This window comes from Musca autumnalis, unplaced genomic scaffold (genome assembly GCF_047663935.1).
Source record: "Musca autumnalis isolate F117 unplaced genomic scaffold, ASM4766393v1 scaffold_1, whole genome shotgun sequence".
Taxonomy (NCBI): Eukaryota; Metazoa; Arthropoda; class Insecta; order Diptera; family Muscidae; genus Musca; species Musca autumnalis.
In genome coordinates this window covers 6,142,869-6,162,288 of record NW_027411644.1, presented here as the reverse complement: position 1 = coordinate 6,162,288, position 19,420 = coordinate 6,142,869, and the positions used below count along the sequence as shown (strand labels likewise).

At 34.0% G+C, this 19,420-nt stretch overlaps 1 protein-coding gene across 2 annotated transcripts in view; it reads left to right on the top strand.

Annotated features, from left to right (window-relative positions):
* LOC141390143 (uncharacterized) overlaps positions 1–19,420 on the top strand; it is a 98,295-nt gene that overhangs the window by 42,743 nt on the left and 36,132 nt on the right. For both annotated transcript variants that reach the window (XR_012409287.1, XR_012409286.1), the window contains exon 2: positions 2,535–3,587. The gene's annotated coding sequence lies outside the window, so the exon portion shown is untranslated. The remainder of the gene's footprint in view (positions 1–2,534; positions 3,588–19,420) is intronic.

Sequence of the window (19,420 nt, the reverse complement as noted above, 5' to 3'; positions counted from 1 at the left end):
AACCTTCTATGTGAATGTAGATAAAGCAAAATCCGCCCATTTTCTTTAGGAGTTTGAAGAAAAATAAAAGAAGTACTCCTATAGAATTTTTCCAATATTTTCAACTCTAGAATGCATGTGAAAACTATTATTCCAAACCAAAGTTTATTTTTTGTAACACAAATATGTGCTTATTTTGGCTATAATATCCTAACTACTATCCCGATGATTATAAGTTTGGTCTCATATGATTCCCCGTGATGTCTTTATTTAAAACTGTTACTTTTGGTAATTTTTGACGGGTAAATGGACCTATATTTTCAAAAAATTCGGATTACATTTAAAATTTTGTCAATTTTTTGTAAATTCCGCGAATGCTGAGTAACATTTTACAAATATTATGCAATCTACTTAATGACGTCACTTCGTGATAACTTTTTAGTGACAATTGTGCTCAATAAAATAATTAGCGTTTTTATAATAATTTTTTCTTAAAAGCAGAAGTAAAACCGCGATAACATTTGTCCGCAACAACCAAAAATTTGCTCGCGAGCGGATTTGTACAGGGGAATTTTTTCTTAACCTATGTACCAAAAATCGTTGATGTAGCGCGAAAAGAAAAAATTCAATTTTTTGGAAATGGAATATGAAATAATTGGCAGTTTTGCCCATATACACTTTCATACACCCAAGTATATTTCAGATAATTTGGAGCTCATTTAGCCGTCTGTTTGGCTTGAGTGCACGACAACTCTCGAAAGGACCAACCGATTCGGTCTAAATTTGGCTTTCGTAAAATTTGGTCCGAATATGGGTTATATCGGTCCTCTACTTCCGGTACCTCCCCCCTCCGGTACTTATCACCAATATTTGCAAAATTTCACTAAAATGGTACGCACGATATCTTTTGAACTGGACAACCAATTTGGTATAACTTTGGATCTCCTACTAGTTTGTCCAAATTTAGTTTAATTTGCTGAAATTGTCCATATAGGTCCTCTCCTTAGGGTACCTTCCCCACAACATTTCTGTCTAAGTGAAGTTTAGGGTCTGATCGAACATCCTTTGGAAACGTATACTGATGCTGTTCTTTTTGGTCATGTTTACAGTGATATTATGTTTTCCGTGGACAAGTCTTTGCTTATATATACATATAAGCTTAATCGGTTACTTAAAACCGGTTCAAAACCCGGGTTTTATATCCGAACATCCGGCTCAAAAATGTATCCTCCAAGAAAATTTGTCATTAACGTGTTCGACATAACGAGAGCTAGTAATGGAAAATATTTCAGATGCACTCCATATGTCTATATAAGCAACAACAAATTGGCATTTTTACATACCTATACATAACCAATAACGAATATACTAAAAAAAAACATAGATTAGCTCTGAACTAAGTCAGAATAAATTACAAAAATGACAATGAAAACGGGACAAAATCGATTAGTTGTCAATAAGAACCGTACCTAACATCTTCTGAACAACATTTGCAGAATATTTGGATACTGAAAAATCTCATCTTGTGGTACTTTCACTACGGTTCAAGAAATAAAGGACGAAAAGGACACGAAAGGCATTGAGTTAGATTTGACTGAAGACATGTCACCTCAAAATGAAGCTACAACGCCAAATAGAGATATGGAGCTATTTTCCCAAATATTATGGGAAAAAACCCAAAAACTTCATTGCGCGATATCTCAGAAACTTGGTCTATGGTGAAAATTTCCTTTTGGGTTCTTAATATACTCATTAAGGTCTTTCATCTTCAAAAGAACTTGTCTACTCCCCTCTAAAAATCCTGCTGAACAGTATAATTATCGGAGATAATCGTTGTGATTGTGGTTTAAAAAATCCGATCAGACATTAAAAATTTTTTTGTAGGATTCGGTTTTTAGTCACAACAATTGTGGTCTTTAGAGAATTTTCGTGAAAATATACAAATTACTATGAAAAAAAAAGATCACCCGGGTGGCAGTAATTAACCGTTACCGATCGCCATAAAATTTCATATATAAGGTTTTTGGATTAAATGGAAAATATTTAGGGGGTAGGAAATCAAAACAAAAAAAATACTTTTTTTCATTAAATGCTGTATTGCAAAATAATAATTAATTAACTTTTGGAATTCCAAATGAAAGTGCCAACTTTGGTGTCAAGTGCGTGCCGACATGTTAAGTAAACAATTATTCAAATCATCCTCTACTCACGGCACGCACACACACTCCTTAGTTTGTATGGGAAACAATTAACTTAAACTTAATAAGATTTTGTTACCACTCCTCAGTAAATAGAAGATGGAATGAGAAATGAGAAACACTGGAAATTATAACAAATTAACATAAATCTCAAAAATAACATCGCCAACGAATGGAAGGACTACCGACCGACCACCACTTTCGATAGATTTATGACCACAAATTAATTATGTTATGGTTGCTGGTGCTCCTTGCTTGTATATTGTCGGAAAACAATAAATCTTTTCAACAATGTAATTGTGATTTCAAAAACATTTCTAAATTTGTTGCATTGTTTCCTTTATTATTTCATTACAGAAAATCACGAAACCCGGGAAAGTTAGAGCAAGAAAGGCACCATCCTCTAGTCAACAAAAGTCAAATTCAGAGCTTGTCAAACAGCTTTAGAATGAAATGGATTTTCAACAAAGACTTGGTCTACTACCAACATCAAAAAATGTCAGAGACAGGGTCACAGAGGCTACAACAATGACGGCAGCAGCAAAAACAACAACAATTCCAACATGAGCACAAAATGACAACAATACCCTCAATGAGGGTATTGGTAGAATATACGATTCCTTATGTTGGCACGGTTTTAACCCAGGTAACACTGCGGAGAATACGAATGAAAAACTCTTACCCCAGATTTGGCACCGACATCAACAACTCATAACAGCTGCCTTAATACGCAATCGGTGTTAACCACCGAACAGAAAACTTCTGCGTCCCTTCTTCTCAAACCCTGCCCAAAGTGCTGACTTTACTCCATCGCCGTCATCATCATCATCGCCATCAGAGCATTTCCTGCAAAAATATGTGGAAGGTTTAAAAGTTATTGTCGATGATTTGCACCAACCACTTCAATAATTTAAGTATGCACAACCACATGGACAACATCATCACCATCACCCTTTAATGGACTTGGATAAATCTATAACAACAAGTATTACAACAACACCAGCAAGTATTAATCATAGCTACAGTTGCGCTACCACAACGCTAAGCAATAGTGTTCGATGTTTTGTATTTCAACATTTACCCGAAATGGCAAAAGCTTCCTTAGAATCTTTAAATGACAACGAAGCAGTCTGGAGTGAAAGTTCCTAGCACATCACAACACAACTTCTTGGACCCAGGGAACGACAAACATCTCATTATGTAATGATGATTTATGGCCATGGAGTTTGTCATTACTTACTGCAACGGTAGCTGCAAATTCGTCGCTGACTAAATTTTCTAATGCCATCAATGGTACAGATTGGCATGGTAATCTCATTGGAACAATCGGGGATTTCTATTTGTCCTCTTTTTATATTTGCTCTTTATACTGTTTGTGATGCCATTGGGGGTAATATCGGCTTGTTACGGGTAAGTTGATTACGTTTTCATTTTAGTTTTCTAGGTCACTGAGAAGTTTGTAAATTGGAAATTTTTCCACAAGGTGGATATGGCAGGACATTTGTTATAGTAGCTGAACGTTGACGAAACAGATTTTTAAGCGTTCGGCAGTATGGATTCTGTTTATACAATTTGACAGTACGAACTTTCAAGGGATATATTTGTTCATAAGATTTCTTCAAACACATGAATCTTGATGCAATTACCTGCTGACCCAGTAAGCTCAGCAGATGTATTGTACAGTATCTTAACATGAATTTTGCCAATAACATTTATTCTTTTTGATGCCTAAATTCGCCTCCTGTGTAAACTTACTAAAAAAGGATTCAGAAGCAAGTAACGGTGCGGTTAGTGTCAGTGTATTTTGAGTATATGTATATAACCCGTGTACGCTTGCCTTTCGGTTATTATTTTATTTTCATTCAAAGACTGATTTAGTTTACGGCGACACCCAAGTACTGAAGTCACTGAAATTTTTGTAGCTTCTACAAAATATCCTGCCAGTGGATATTGATTTATCACCGTTAACACCACATTGACTGGCTTCTGAGGAATTTAATCTCAAAGTCTTTTTTATTGGTTATACCCTACATCTCCACCAAAAATCGTTAAAAAGTTCATGTTTTGGTATAGACCCCATATGACCGTACCTTCTTTCGGTATTTTGAGGGTCTTAGCTAAATTTTTTGACGGAACTTCCCGTAATTTGACCTAATTGGCTTGATACCACTACCTTATTTTATTGTACTAGATATATTGTGTACATTGTGACATCGAGTTTATTCCATGTTCATACCAGTTCTTTAATCACAATTACGTACCCGAATTAACCCGTTCATACGACATGGTACATACTTCATAACAACAAAGTTCATATTTTCATTATTTTTGTTTGTTGATTTTGAAGGAAGTTTAACCGAAAAGACGTGTAAAAATATTTGATATGAACAAGAAAATTAATAGACCTTTCCTTAAAAATTTATTTAATAATAAATTATATTCTCTTCATCCATGTTTCCTATTTTATCCCAACGTTTTGGTGTTTTCATTAAATTTTTCATATTTTCTATTTTAAAAACTAACAAGTCAGAACGGCTTTAAGTTCGGCCGGACCGAAGTTGTTATACCCTCCACCAGGAGTGGTAGTAATGTAAAATGGAGCAATTAGTTTTCTTTCGTTTATGAAAAAGACTTAATACACAAAATTCAACAATTTTGGTAAAACAATATCGCTATATCAAAACGTCGATCTATACCGACAATTTTCTGGCGTAAAGTTTTTAGACTCAAAGAAGACTACATACTAAATTTGCGATATTTCAGGTCGATAATGTGGTTAAAAGCTAAAAAATACCGTAAATCAAGAGGTACGCTTCTAGGAAGACGTGGACATATACTGATAATTCTTTTGTGGAACATTTTATAACCAAATTAAAGACTAAATAACAAATTTCAGTAATTTCGGTGGGATATTAACGTCACAGGGGGGCTATTCTATGGGGGGCTATATCGAAACGTGGACTTATACCGACGAAATTCAGTCGAAAAGGGTTTTACTTCCAACGTAGCGTGAATTTGAAATCTCTATTTCTGCTATTTCTATTTTTTGCTGTGGTCACAACCCTCAAAAAAGGAAAATCGGGAGGTACCGTTCTATGGGGCTATATGAAGGCGTGGACCTATACCAACAAAATTCTGGGGGAAAATTTTATATTCTCAACGAAGCCTAAGCACCAAATTTCAGCCATTTCGTTGTGATAACGACCTTCAAAATACCGAAAATCGGGTGGTACCGTTCTATGGAGGCTGTATTAAAGCGTGGACCTGTACCAACAAATTTCTGTGGGAAAGTTTTATTACCCGAACGAAGACTAAATACCAAATTTCAGCCACTTTGGATGAATATTGAGGTAACAACTTTCAAATGAAGGCGAGAACCTATACCGACAAATTTAAAGGGGGAAGTTGAATACCCCAAACGAAGACTAAATACCAAATTTCAGCCACTTCAATGGATTATTGTGGCCATAACCTTCAAAATACCGAAAATCGGGAGGTACCGTTCTATGGGGGCTATATGAAGGCGTGGACCTGTACCGACAAATTTCTGGGGGAGAGTTTCGTAACCCCAATGGAGACTAAATACCAAATTTCTGCCATTTCGGGGTAATATTGAGACCACAACCTTCAAAATACCGAAAATCGGAAGGTACCGTTCGGCTATATGAAGGCGTGGACCCATACCAGCAGAGTTCTGGGGAAAAGTTTTATACCACCAACGAACACTTAATACCAAATTTCAGCCATTTCGGTGTGATAATAAAGCTAAATCCTTCAAAATAGCGAAAATCGGGTGGTACCGTTCTATGGGGGCTATACCAAAACGTGGACCGATGTAGCCCATTTGCAATACCAAACATCCTAGGAGTAATAGAAACTTCTATACAAAATTTCAAAGCTCTCCCTTAAAAATTGCGAGCTGTATCTTGATTTCAGCAGACGGACATGGTTATATCGACTTAGAATTTTACCCTGATCAAGAATATATATACTTTATAGGGTCTCCGATGAATAATAATAATTATACCCTCTATATTATGGTGGAGGGTATAACGAGAAAGAGAGAGAAACCTGCCAAAATAACTTTTTGGTACAGACTTTCAGGCAGGCATTTGATATTATAGGGCGTTTATACTATTGAAGGTTAACCCTGTGGGATTTAAATATCCAGTGGGTTAATCTTAACCGTTTATATATGCCTTTATGAGCATATAAATGACAGCTGATTTTTGTTTGTGTATACTTACAAACCAGCAAGTCAACAAAAAATCAACATACATACATAACTTTAATTATTTATTTAAATGCTAAAAAAATTTAATACTTTCCGTGTCCAAAGACGAAAATCGCGATTCTGCCCTATTGCAGCTGCCACTAAGTAAACGTAAGTAAGTGAAAATATTTCCATCATATCTATGAGTGAGGCTAACCATTTCTTCTATAATGTTCTAGATATGCTAATATAAAATAATTATTAGTTGTGGATGTAGCAGCAGTAACTGTTTGGAATAGTGGCGTTAGAATGATTCCAATTGTGTTTCTGCCTTTTCTCTCCCAGTCAATGGTTATCCAAAACCCGTCCCTTACATCGTGTTAGGGATGCACACTGCGATAACACACAAGCAGGTACTGCATCGGCAACATCCTGTTGTGTTGATGCAACGGTAAAACCTTCGTCTCCTCATCCTCCACTGGTTTCATGAGAAAGTCCATTTCCCACTGTGGCTAAGGCAATACAAGAAGAACTAGAATCATATCGCAATTCTGAGGAAGAAATCAAATGTCTAAAACCATCAGTGGGATTGATGGTGAGGCTAAGGTCAAAGGACATTTGGTGAAGCTCGTCTTATCAATGCTGTCAATTCGCTGCCTAAACTAGTGGAGAAGAAACGTTTAATTGATATGCACATGAAAATCACACAGCCAAACCAAACTTTAGATAAACCATTGATGGATCTACTAAAAGATCCAGAATTTGGTACACCTAAAGATAAACTGCGTTTGTTCATTACCTATTATATATGTTCACGACTTTGAGATAGAACGTTTAAAGGAAGTGGTGCACGAGAATGGAAGTGATTTGTCATTGTTGTCGTATATACAACGTTGGAAAGCTATTACGAATCGTATACCAAGTCCAAAAATCAAAAGACCTTGTTCTACAACAATTCCTAACAAGTTTGCTATTTTTCACAGAATCTTCCTGTAACCAAAATCACCGAACAAGTGATGGAATGCCGTAATAATCCCGAAACCAATGATTACCTTCATTTAGATCCGAAACTATTAAAGTTGGTGATGTCATGCCCAAAAATCGTGGACCCTTCCAGGATGCTGTATTTTTTGTGGTGGGTGGTGGCAATTATATTGAATACCAGAATCTTGTGGATTTTATACGACAGAAATGGTAGTATTGTCTATGGTTCATCTACGCTAACAAATGCCCAACAATTCCTTAAAGAACTATCTGCCTTGGGTCGTGAAATTCAAGGTCCTGTTTTATGTTAGGATCGTCCTATCAGTGCTAAGGATATTTTCAATGTTAAATGCTGTTGAGCAGCAGAGTTCGATAGGATATACCACACACAAACCGATAATGGGCAATATTTATACGACATAAATAAAAAATACCGAAACAATAAAGAAACTTTCTTCTTCTTGTTTTTAATTTAGACGCTTAAACAAAAAAGCGTTATTTAAAAAAGCTTTATGTTTGGGTTGCACATCTTAATTTTCATTGTATAAATCATTGTTTTCATCTTTATCATATTCCATTAAATTAGACGACGGTTCCACATCTTCAAATTCAGAAAAATATTTCGTTTGAACCTTCCCTTGTAGAGGACCCTTTCAGCTTCTTTTATTTTTGTATAGAGTTTGTGAAATGCATGTAGCACATCCCAACAATAGACACAAACAGAAGAATCGTACGGTATGTATTCCTATTGTTTTAAAGATGCAATTGAAAATATACATATTTAGTAGCCATATTAATGAAAGTTTTAGGAAACTTACAATATACCACAGATTTTTATCCATTAGGGCCTTCACCATTTTCTCTTTCCACTCATTGGACTAGGCTTTTATGCACATGCCATCAATTCCAAACACAGAAGGCAATTTGTGGGCTTCAAAAATCAAGGCAAAGTTCAAACAAGACTTACCATCAATAACATCAATTACCACCTTAGCAGTTTGGTTCTTTCGGACACTTTCCATTCCTGATTTTTTTGTCAATGAGGGGTTTTTGACTATTGTTTTGTCTATATTAGTAGCGGCTATTCGCCCATCAACTGTATTATTGTACTTTTTGCTCGAAGATGTGTTTGGCCTTCTTCCTGCTCTGATTGTCTATCAATCAGATCGGAAACAGTGCCTTTTTCCGAATCAAACATATCCTCTGTTATAGTGTCCATTAACATTACATATGACGCGAAATTTTTACAGTTTCCTTTCTCTTTTTCTTTCAAATATGCTGTATGTAATGTATTAATTTTTTCTTCCAGTGCCTTTGCTGTGATACTAGTGTCCTGTAAGGATACGTAAGCTTAAAAAACAATTGATATACAAAATTCTTCCCATTACCAACATCAAATCCTCGTTCAAACATATCTTGCAGTACATTTTTTGTTCTTTTCATGACAGATTTGTTTTTGCCAATCCTTATAGCACATCAAAAAGGCCAGATTCTTCTTGATCCACTAAATTAATAAAAAATATATGTATTTATCCTAATATGTATTTATAAAAAGGTCCGCTTACCTTTGACTCATGTTGATGTTTTTGTTGACATGCTTCTTCTTACCAAGTATTCATTCAATTTTGATGTCTATTCCTGTACCAAAAAAGCACCGGTAAAATCTTCGTCTCCTCATGAAGATGGTTCACTGATGTCATGAGGAGGCACCCTGTTGCTGTCCTCAGACCGACATTCTGGCAGGTTTAAATGTTTTTCAACTGCATAGCTTACCACAGACCGGCCTATTGCTTTAGAAGAGGTCAACTAGGTTTCTTTGCCAGCAACCCAAGTGCTTGCCGGCCAGCGACTTGAGGACCTCCTTGTTTTTCTGATCATATCGCAAATTGACTTTTGTAATTTGCGAAAGACGTTTCCTTCTTGCTTTAGACTTTTCCTGCGAAGAAATAGGAAATAGAAGTGCTATTTTATTTTGTTATTCAAAAAAATATTTGTTTACTTACCTCTCTGCGAATAAGTCACAAATTTTCTTTCTGTTTTTATTTATGTACGTTGCTGCATGTTTTTGACAATTAAAAAAATGTAAACAAATAATTTTTGAAAACGCTTGCAACTTTTCGTACAATGGGAAATGAGTTGCATTTTTTAGTACAAAAACAGTGCTGGATTACATAAGTATCCAGATTTCATGCAGGATCTCTAACAAATCCGGTCATGAAAAGATTTAACTTTGTATGGTAAATCTTCATAAATTTGATGAGATTAGGCAAACAAATCCTGATAATGAAGGTTAACCCCGCAAAAAGCTATAGTATAAACAGCATATTAGTTTCTAGATTTGTACGCCAATTTGAAACAATCGACAAGAAATGTAACTGAAATGCAAGAGAAGATCGATTTTTCTTACATTTTTAAATTTTGGATTTTGCCTGTCATAATTAATTTATTTCGATAAATACTCTCATCTGTGTAATTCTCTATTCGATTAATTACTTCATTTTCCATACACAATTCTGACAGCGAAGAACGATTTTGGTACATTATTCAATTTAAATTACCCTACGAACGACCATAAAATATGTCCTATCTGTAACAATTGAGAGTATTTATCGAAATAAATTAATTTTCACAGACAAAATTCAAAATTTAAAATTTTATGAAAACAACCATTATTTTTAGAATAACTGAGAAACATGAATAAAAAGTAAACGGTGGAACCATTAGTATACATTTAAATCACAGTAAATTTTGTCTTCTCTTCCATTGCAGTTGCATTTCTGGTCCTTTGTTTCAAATTCGCGTACAAATCTAGAAAATGAAATCAAATGCCTGCCTGAAATTATGTATACCAAAAAGTTATTTTGGCAGGTCCCTCTCTCTCTCTCGTTAATTTTGAAAATAGAAAATTTGAAAAATGAGTTGAAAAAATCACAATTTTTAAATAACTTAAAACTTAAAATAAAATAGATGTTTGAAGGAAAGAAAAGTATTTTTCTAGTTCATATCAACTAATTTTGTATGTCATTCGGTTGAAACTTCCTTTAAAATCAGCAAACAAAATGTATGAAAATGTGAACTATGTTGGTATGAAGTATGTACCATGTCGTAAGAACAGGTTAATTAGTATACGTAATTGTGAGAGGGAACAACGTAAATAAAGAACTGATATGAACAAACAAAAAATAACAAAGATTTGGATTTAATATTGTATTTCGAGTAAATTTCCACTAAATGGTGACTTAGCGTGGCTCTTTTGACAAATGTAAACAGTTAAGTTGTCCAATCGTTATGTTTTTATATATTTTTACATATTTGTTAAAATCTTCCGTTTATTAGAAAACCAATAAACAGGATACTAATTTGAATCTTAAAAAACCGATTATCATAACATCGCATTTCTTTAGAACTTCATGTAATTTTCGACAAGATTTATAGCTCACAGTATTATCACTTGTTTACACCTACTAGCTCGTTTTACAATTTTATTCGGGCAGCAATAAAACGCCTTACAAACTGTTTGTTCCTTCTAAAGTTTCTCTCACTGTTTTCTTTGCTTTCCAATTCGATTTCTTGTTTGCATATTTACAGACAAAATCGAATTAATAACAATACAAACAGACACCCAACCCAAACTGAGAGGGACTTAATGGGGATAACTGTCAAGTCATTCGATTTTACTGCCACGTTAAGTATTCATTAAAGTACCAAATAAATTTAACGCCTTTTCTGAGCATTCACTCCACCGTTGAATCACCCAACAAAGTGAAAACTTTAACCCTTCCTCACCCACCAACTCTTCCGGTTGCAAAATGTTGCACACAAAGAAGAACCTTTAAAAACAATAGACTTTTTAATTTTTTTGATATCGGCACAGACGGAATTGGTTTCTATACCCTACAACAGCATCTCAAACACAGCATTTTATAAAAATCTTTTGTTTTGAGAACTTAATAAAGAAATAAGATTTACTTTCAATGTTATATCACGTATTCTTTCGCGAAGAATATTTATTGTTGGCGTTTTTTATTGTTGGACTGCAGAATTTTACATCTTTGTGTTTATTTCAGCTTTAGTCCATATTTTGTTGTAATTCAATTGTTTGAATAACAACAAAATATTTTAAAGTGGATATGAAATTGATTAGTTGCGGGCGAAGGGTAGGGAATACTATAGTTTCAGTTGTCACCAAACAACTTCATCAGTTCCCTTTTTCGCCGACTCTGTATCGATAAACAGGTCAATAAAGCCATCTAGCAAATTAAATAAAATGAGAAATTTGCTGTATGGCCCTAAAGCTGTTTACCCTACAATTTGAGTCGAACTAAAGAATTTCATATCCACCACTGTTTTTATGTCGTCTTTGTTTCACAAAGAATACGAACATAGGAGTGTTGCTTCAATAAGCGGGGGTAAAAACAACAAGAAAGTTGTTTTTGCATTACGCATTGGTCAACAAGGCCGTGCTGATGCCTATTATTGTTGTTGGCGTTTTTTATTGTTGGACTGCAGAATTTTACATCTTTGTGTTTATTTCAGCTTTAGTCCATATTTTGTTGTAATTCAATTGTTTGAATAACAACAAAATATTTTAAAGTGGATATGAAATTGATTAGTTGCGGGCGAAGGGTAGGGAATACTATAGTTTCAGTTGTCACCAAACAACTTCATCAGTTCCCTTTTTCGCCGACTCTGTATCGATAAACAGGTCAATAAAGCCATCTAGCAAATTAAATAAAATGAGAAATTTGCTGTATGGCCCTAAAGCTGTTTACCCTACAATTTGAGTCGAACTAAAGAATTTCATATCCACCACTGTTTTTATGTCGTCTTTGTTTCACAAAGAATACGAACATAGGAGTGTTGCTTACCCCCGCTTATTGAAGCAACACTCCTATGTTCGTATTCTTTGTGAAACAAAGACGACATAAAAACAGTGGTGGATATGAAATTCTTTAGTTCGACTCAAATTGTAGGGTAAACAGCTTTAGGGCCATACAGCAAATTTCTCATTTTATTTAATTTGCTAGATGGCTTTATTGACCTGTTTATCGATACAGAGTCGGCGAAAAAAAAAAAAAAAAAAAAAAGGAACTGATGAAGTTGTTTGGTGACAACTGAAACTATAGTATTCCCTACCCTTCGCCCGCAACTAATCAATTTCATATCCACTTTAAAATATTTTGTTGTTATTCAAACAATTGAATTACAACAAAATATGGACTAAAGCTGAAATAAACACAAAGATGTAAAATTCTGCAGTCCAACAATAAAAAACGCCAACAACAATAATAGGCATCAGCACGGCCTTGTTGACCAATGCGTAATGCAAAAACAACTTTCTTGTTGTTTTTACCCCCGCTTATTGAAGCAACACTCCTATGTTCGTATTCTTTGTGAAACAAAGACGACATAAAAACAGTGGTGGATATGAAATTCTTTAGTTCGACTCAAATTGTAGGGTAAACAGCTTTAGGGCCATACAGCAAATTTCTCATTTTATTTAATTTGCTAGATGGCTTTATTGACCTGTTTATCGATACAGAGTCGGCGAAAAAGGGAACTGATGAAGTTGTTTGGTGACAACTGAAACTATAGTATTCCCTACCCTTCGCCCGCAACTAATCAATTTCATATCCACTTTAAAATATTTTGTTGTTATTCAAACAATTGAATTACAACAAAATATGGACTAAAGCTGAAATAAACACAAAGATGAAGAATATTTATTAAATTTATTTTATCTTTTATTGGTAAAAATACCTTGCAGAGTGTCAAGTAATCTGTCCTGCCGTCCTTAGCATTTTGTACAAACTTCCAGGTTTGGTTAATCCAAATGCACAGAGGCATAATGTGAAATAATTTAAATCGAATTGGAGCATTTGGTAAGCCAAAACCAGGCCGAAACTTAAGGCGAGAAAAGGTCGCCAAGTATAAAAGTCGTGCAGAAACCAACACCAGTAAACAGGATTTTAAAAAACGGTCAAACAAGTGTATGTGTGTGAGTGTGTGAAAACCCAACTACAAATATAATATTCGATACAAATTAATAGATTTGTTATTGATTTAAAGAAGAAACAAAAAGAATTTATTGTTTTTACAAAACAAAACATTGCCATTCTCTATCACAGTCAACCGAATTCCAAAAGAGGGTTAGAAAAATAACCAATGTTTTCCTTTTCTTATGATTTTTGTTTTTTTTTTTTTGAGAAACAAGAGCTGCGTTTAAGCACGCCATGTAGATTTTTTTATGAAATATGACAAAAGAACAATGGCCTAACTGAGGGGGTTCTCTGTCGACGACCACTGAGATAAGGTTTTTTTCGATAATGGTTTTAAGTTGCCAGTCGCCTAAATGGATTACTCAGTTACTCATACGAAACATAACAAATGGGAAACATTCCAATACTGTCGCCATAAAGATAACCTTTCCTAAATGTTCCTCTTTGTCATTTGTCATCCCTTGGAATTCAAGGAAAGTGCGGTAAAGGATGGATTATAATGAATTATTCTGCTAAGAAATAAACGATTATGGTGGCATACTTTAACACAAAGTCTCCGTGAAATCCTACATGTCTTTGTAATAGGATTCCACACACACCTACTCCCGTCCACTAACAAATGTTCTTCAAATGTGCCAAACATTGTAAAGGAATATAAATGTCTTGTCCTTAATTTCACAATTGACCTTACCACATATGTATGTACATCCATGTGTATGTACATACATGTCACATATCTTTATAATCAACAATAAAGCCAACAATAACAACAACAGACAAAAGAAAAATCAAAATATTTATATTCCTTCTTATGGCTCATCCTGTTTGAGTGCACAGCGATTTTCTAAATGAAAAGAGGATGTTGTCAAATTAATTTGTAGAAAGACTGCAAATATGATGCCGAGCAAACGAATAATGATAGTATTTTTCCAAGTTATGTCAGTCAATAATCCACTCACACGCAGGCACACTACAATACAAGCCTTATTTCTCCCATGAAAATGCTAATGGTTGTGTGTATACATATGTGTGAGTGTCTTCAGTGTCCATTTGAATGATATAAAATTTCATTGTCCGTTGTACACCTGTCACTAATTAACACGCTCAGGATTATTTCACAGTTTATGTGTCTGAAAGGAGGAAAATTAATGTAAATTTGCGTCAAAAATAACAAATGACCGTTGCTTAAAAAATGAAGAAAAAACATTTAAATAAATTGTCCTAGTTGGGAAAAATTAATTTCCATAAGAATTCCATTGTAAGTTTACGGAACTCCAACAACATTATTATAATTATGTCCAAGAAAAGACTTCCCGTGCCAAAGATGTTACAGAGATTAGTGAACAATGAAAGAAACTTAAAACCAGGGTTTCGGAGTCGAGCCATTTTTCTTCGACTCCGACTCCGACTCCAGGCCAGTTTTTTGTCACGACTCCGACTCCGGAGTCGACTCCGAAGGTAATTTCCTATACCACTAAAAATTAATAAAATTTGCAAAATTTTTCAACTTTTCCTATACTAGGACCCTATATGCTTATCTGTTATTTTCTCTAAGACAATTTGTAATGCAATGAGATGTAAAATTGATGTCCAGTATTGAATCTGCTGTATCTTATATCAAAAAGAACAAAAAGTTTCAGTAGATTTTGCCGAAATATATGTACGAGTATACCCTCAGATTATCAATTTAAAACAAAAACAAGTAGAACTGACGAGTTTGATTAGTCCCAATTTACATTAGGCGAGTTTACTTGCGGCAATTGTCAGTTTGTGGGTGAGAGAGGGTGTTGAGAGGCAAAGGGTTACCATATACCTCACCTCTCTCTCCATCAAACTGACAATTGCCGCAAGTAAACTCGCCTAATGTAAATTGGGACTTATTTTTTTTTTTTTTTGTACGGACGCACAGAGGGGAAACATAGGCATAAAGTTGCTCAAAACTCAAAATATGAAAATCGTTTTTTTATGAAAAAATGTTGATAAACGGCAACCAGACTCTTTTCTACATTTGCTATAACCATCCTCGACTTTGTAAGATTAACCAATCCAATGCAGCAGTCGATTGAACTCAGCCTTACTAAAAACAAAAAGTAAATTTTCGAAAACTAAGAAATTAGGTGAACATTAAAATGACATTATTTTCGCGAAAACTTATATTTTTCAAGATTTATTGTTTTTGTACAGTCTCCGAACAAGATTAGCATTTAAAATTTTCAGATTGATTTTACATCTTTGCTCTTTAATAATGGTAATACATATCCTCTTTATGAAAATTGTTTATGATAATTTTTAAGATTACTACAATTTCAATAGTGAAAAAGTCTATTCCCCGTCGTTTCCCGACCATAGTTTCTTCTAATGTTTTATGCGATTGAGCCTCAAATATCAGATTCAAACATAAAAAATTGCGCATATTTGCGCCATTTCGAAAAAATCTAATTTTTCTCAACTAAAATATGAAATATTTTTATATGGAATTGAAAGGTTTACTCACACAAAATTTTGCTCCGCGTTATAACCGGGGCTCTAATTTATCAGACTAAACCAACACCTATCAAATATGTTTGCATAATTCAGAAAAATTCACGGCTTTTCTCATGTGAATTGAGAAAAATTTAATTTAAGTAAATTTCGAAAAATAAAATTTGGAATGAAATATATGTATATGGGACTATATATACATCTGTACTGATTTGTTTGAAAATTGGCTCAAAATTTTTTTTAAGGCTAGTTCAGGTTGCATGTGTCAAATTTCAGTGATTTTGGTGCATTTTTATCTCATATCAGATGCGAATATATATGGAAGCTGCATCCACATCTGGACCGATTTTCATTATTTTCTATAGGATTAATCCTTGTGCAGAAGATATGCTTTGTGCAAAATATTATATCAATCGAAGTATAAATGCGCTTTCTAGGACTTTTGATCAACTTTTAACACAAATTTCCCCTCTGTGGGACGGGTCACATATCTGTTTCGTTTTATTTTGTCGAAATATGAAGATGGGTATGCCAACAGTAATTTGTTACTTACAGATTTTACGAAAGCGAAATTTTGACTTCTACAGTTCCCTTTTTTTTAAATTCATATTTTTTAATTCGTTTCGCTTAAATACACGATTATTATGTTCTTAATGATCCCACAAAAACATATGCTGATCGGTTTATTCGTTTTCGAGCTTCAGTGGTCACCGCAAACTGCTTTAGTAAAAACAATGTTTTGTAGGTGGCCATTTGTCAGAAAACTGTGCAATATTTTTCAAAAAAAAAAAAAAAAAAATCTGAAAATAGCTCAAGGTATTATAAATCAGATGAAAACAATAGCTCCGCTTCCGTACTTTTTAATAGTAAAACTCGTAAAAGAGAAAACTGTAAAAAAAATATTCTCACATACAAGTTTTTTGAAATAGTTCGGGAACGGAAAAATGGAAAATACGTCAAAAAAACTGGAACAAATGTCAAAGTCAGCGTATAAGCCAATCAGACGCCGACAACCACTTTACTATTTTTTACACGCTCAAATTCTTCGAGTAAAAAGTTTTTAAAGAGAGCGTCATTCAGCGCCATTTTTGTTTAAAGAGAAGTGAATATTTTACAACTTTTTCGTGTACGGGAACGGGTTTTCGGGTAAAATGTGTAAAAGTCGTAAAAATAGTAAAAACTTTTTAGTTCTGGAACAAAGCTAATATCTTTTGGAAAAAATTGGTAGATTACTTGTAAAAATTCATGAAAAATTTAATTTTTCGTGCACAATAACTGACCATAACCCCTTAATTGTGGACAAAATAAACTTTAATACTTTTTCCACATTATATTGTGAAGTGTAAATATATCAGATCTAAAACTAGTATTCCAGAGTGTATATAAGTTTTGTCATAAATGTGATGGTATATTAAGAAATCGATTCATATTGAAAGATGCAATTATAATTCTATTGTCATGGAACATTACTAAATATAATAAATCCTTTGCTTACAAGTTTACTCATAGATTTCCTATAAAATGAATAACCGATTTATCAAAATGTTAATAAAGTTAATCTCTCTATCATAAAAAAATAAAAACTCTTTTGATAAATGTAGAAAAAACATTTTGCCCGGAGTCGGAGTCGAGCTTTTTTTCACGACTCCAGACCCCGACTCCGACTCCAGCAAAATTTGCTAGACTCCGACTCCGACTCCGACTCCGAAGCCCTGCTTAAAACTAAAAATTGGAAACTGTTTCTTTGTCAATTTGTGTTTGAAAATTTCAACAACACAAGGTCACAATTACATGAAATTACAAAATTGGCAATTATTACTCTGCTTGTTCAATATTACTTTAGTGGTACAAAAATTCCACTTCTCAGCTACATTTAAATAATATCAGCATATTGATTCCGCACCACAAAAACTGCTCTGGTTTCGCGGTAAAGAATGAACCAAGCCAACTTCTGATACTCTGTTCTGAAGTAAAACGTATCCTACAAATATTCTAAAGACTACTACAGCCTTTAGCGCGAAAGATTTTTGAAGGTATGACCCTAAATATTGGGTGATTTTGGGGCCCATATCTTATAAAAATCTTCTTAAAATTTCCACTCACCATATTCCATTTTGGAACTGGATCTTATTTTGGGAGTCATTCCTTTCGTGTCATTTTAGGTGGCCAACGTAGGATTTTTTGAGCTTTTAGGCCATTATATTGGGAAGGACACGACGAATATATTATTATATCGTTGTATTCAGAATCAGATGTACTACCTTCGATGAAAATTTCAAAACATTACTCGAACAGTACCTAAACAACTCCTAAACAAAATTTTGAACATTTGTGAGAGAGGTATTCGAAGATGTTGTCTAATATAGACCTTTTTGGAAGTTGATATACGTTTGAGAGAAATATTACGAACCCGATTTACATATGTCTGGATGAAACATTGCGAAAAACAGAAAAACAACTTTTGAACCAAAGCGATTGATTCGGGAGTTATCGTGAGCTCCATTTTAACGAAAATTTTCGAACTTTTGTAGGGGAGGTACCGGAAGGAGTGGGCCGATATGGCATATCTTCGAACTTCATCTATGTTTGGACAAAATTTTTACCAAATAGGTTGATTATTTCGTGAGTTATCGTGGACACCAACTAGTCAGACAGACTAAACTCAAATCATTTATGTATTTATGGGTAAAAGCCGCAAGAAAACATCTCAACATTCTGTTTCAAAACGTAAAGCTGGTTTGCAAAAATACAAATATTCTTCATGAAACGTATACAACCCTTGGATTTCCGTACAAAAAGCCACAATTGTAGGTTTATAGTGACACATTTAAAACATGTTTTTTCGTTGTCGAGGCAAAAAAACCCATCCTTGCTTATTTTTTATACATAATACAGATCTAACATTTTGTAAATTTTCTTTAATGCCCAACAATTTTACCCTCTCACTATCTATTTGCACAGCCATAAATATTTATTAATTTTCGTCTCAACATTGCTGTTTGTGGGCAAACTTTTTTAGTTTATTCGGTTAGTTGAACAACAGAGTAACTTTTGCTGAAAGTATCATTGGTAGGTATTATAGCTTCATTCACAGTTTTCTATTATCCATCTATACATTTTGTGAGATTGCTTCTTTCAGAAAAAAGGATAAACGTTGGGCAAACATATTATCAGGAAATCTAATGAAGAACTGTAGAAACAAAGTTATAAATCCACAGAAATTGAAAACCAGATGAAGTACGTATTTAGCATTTGGACATATGTATGAAGATTTGTATGTGTGCATGGATGTATTGGATTTTTCCTGATTGATAAAATAAGTCCTGGCTTTGATTAACAATGTACTAAAAAGCATCCATAGTGCTGTAAATTAGCACTATGGATGGAAACTTGGAATTTATTTACTATGTTTCGTTTCCAATAATCCCTGCTCATTCACCGTATTAGATCAGAGTAATGATGAAAGTTACATTTAAACTGTTGAATCTCTGTGGAGACATGCTGTTCTATAGTAATAATGAATTTTTTTATTATTTTCCTCCCGAAATACTAAAAGTAGCAATATC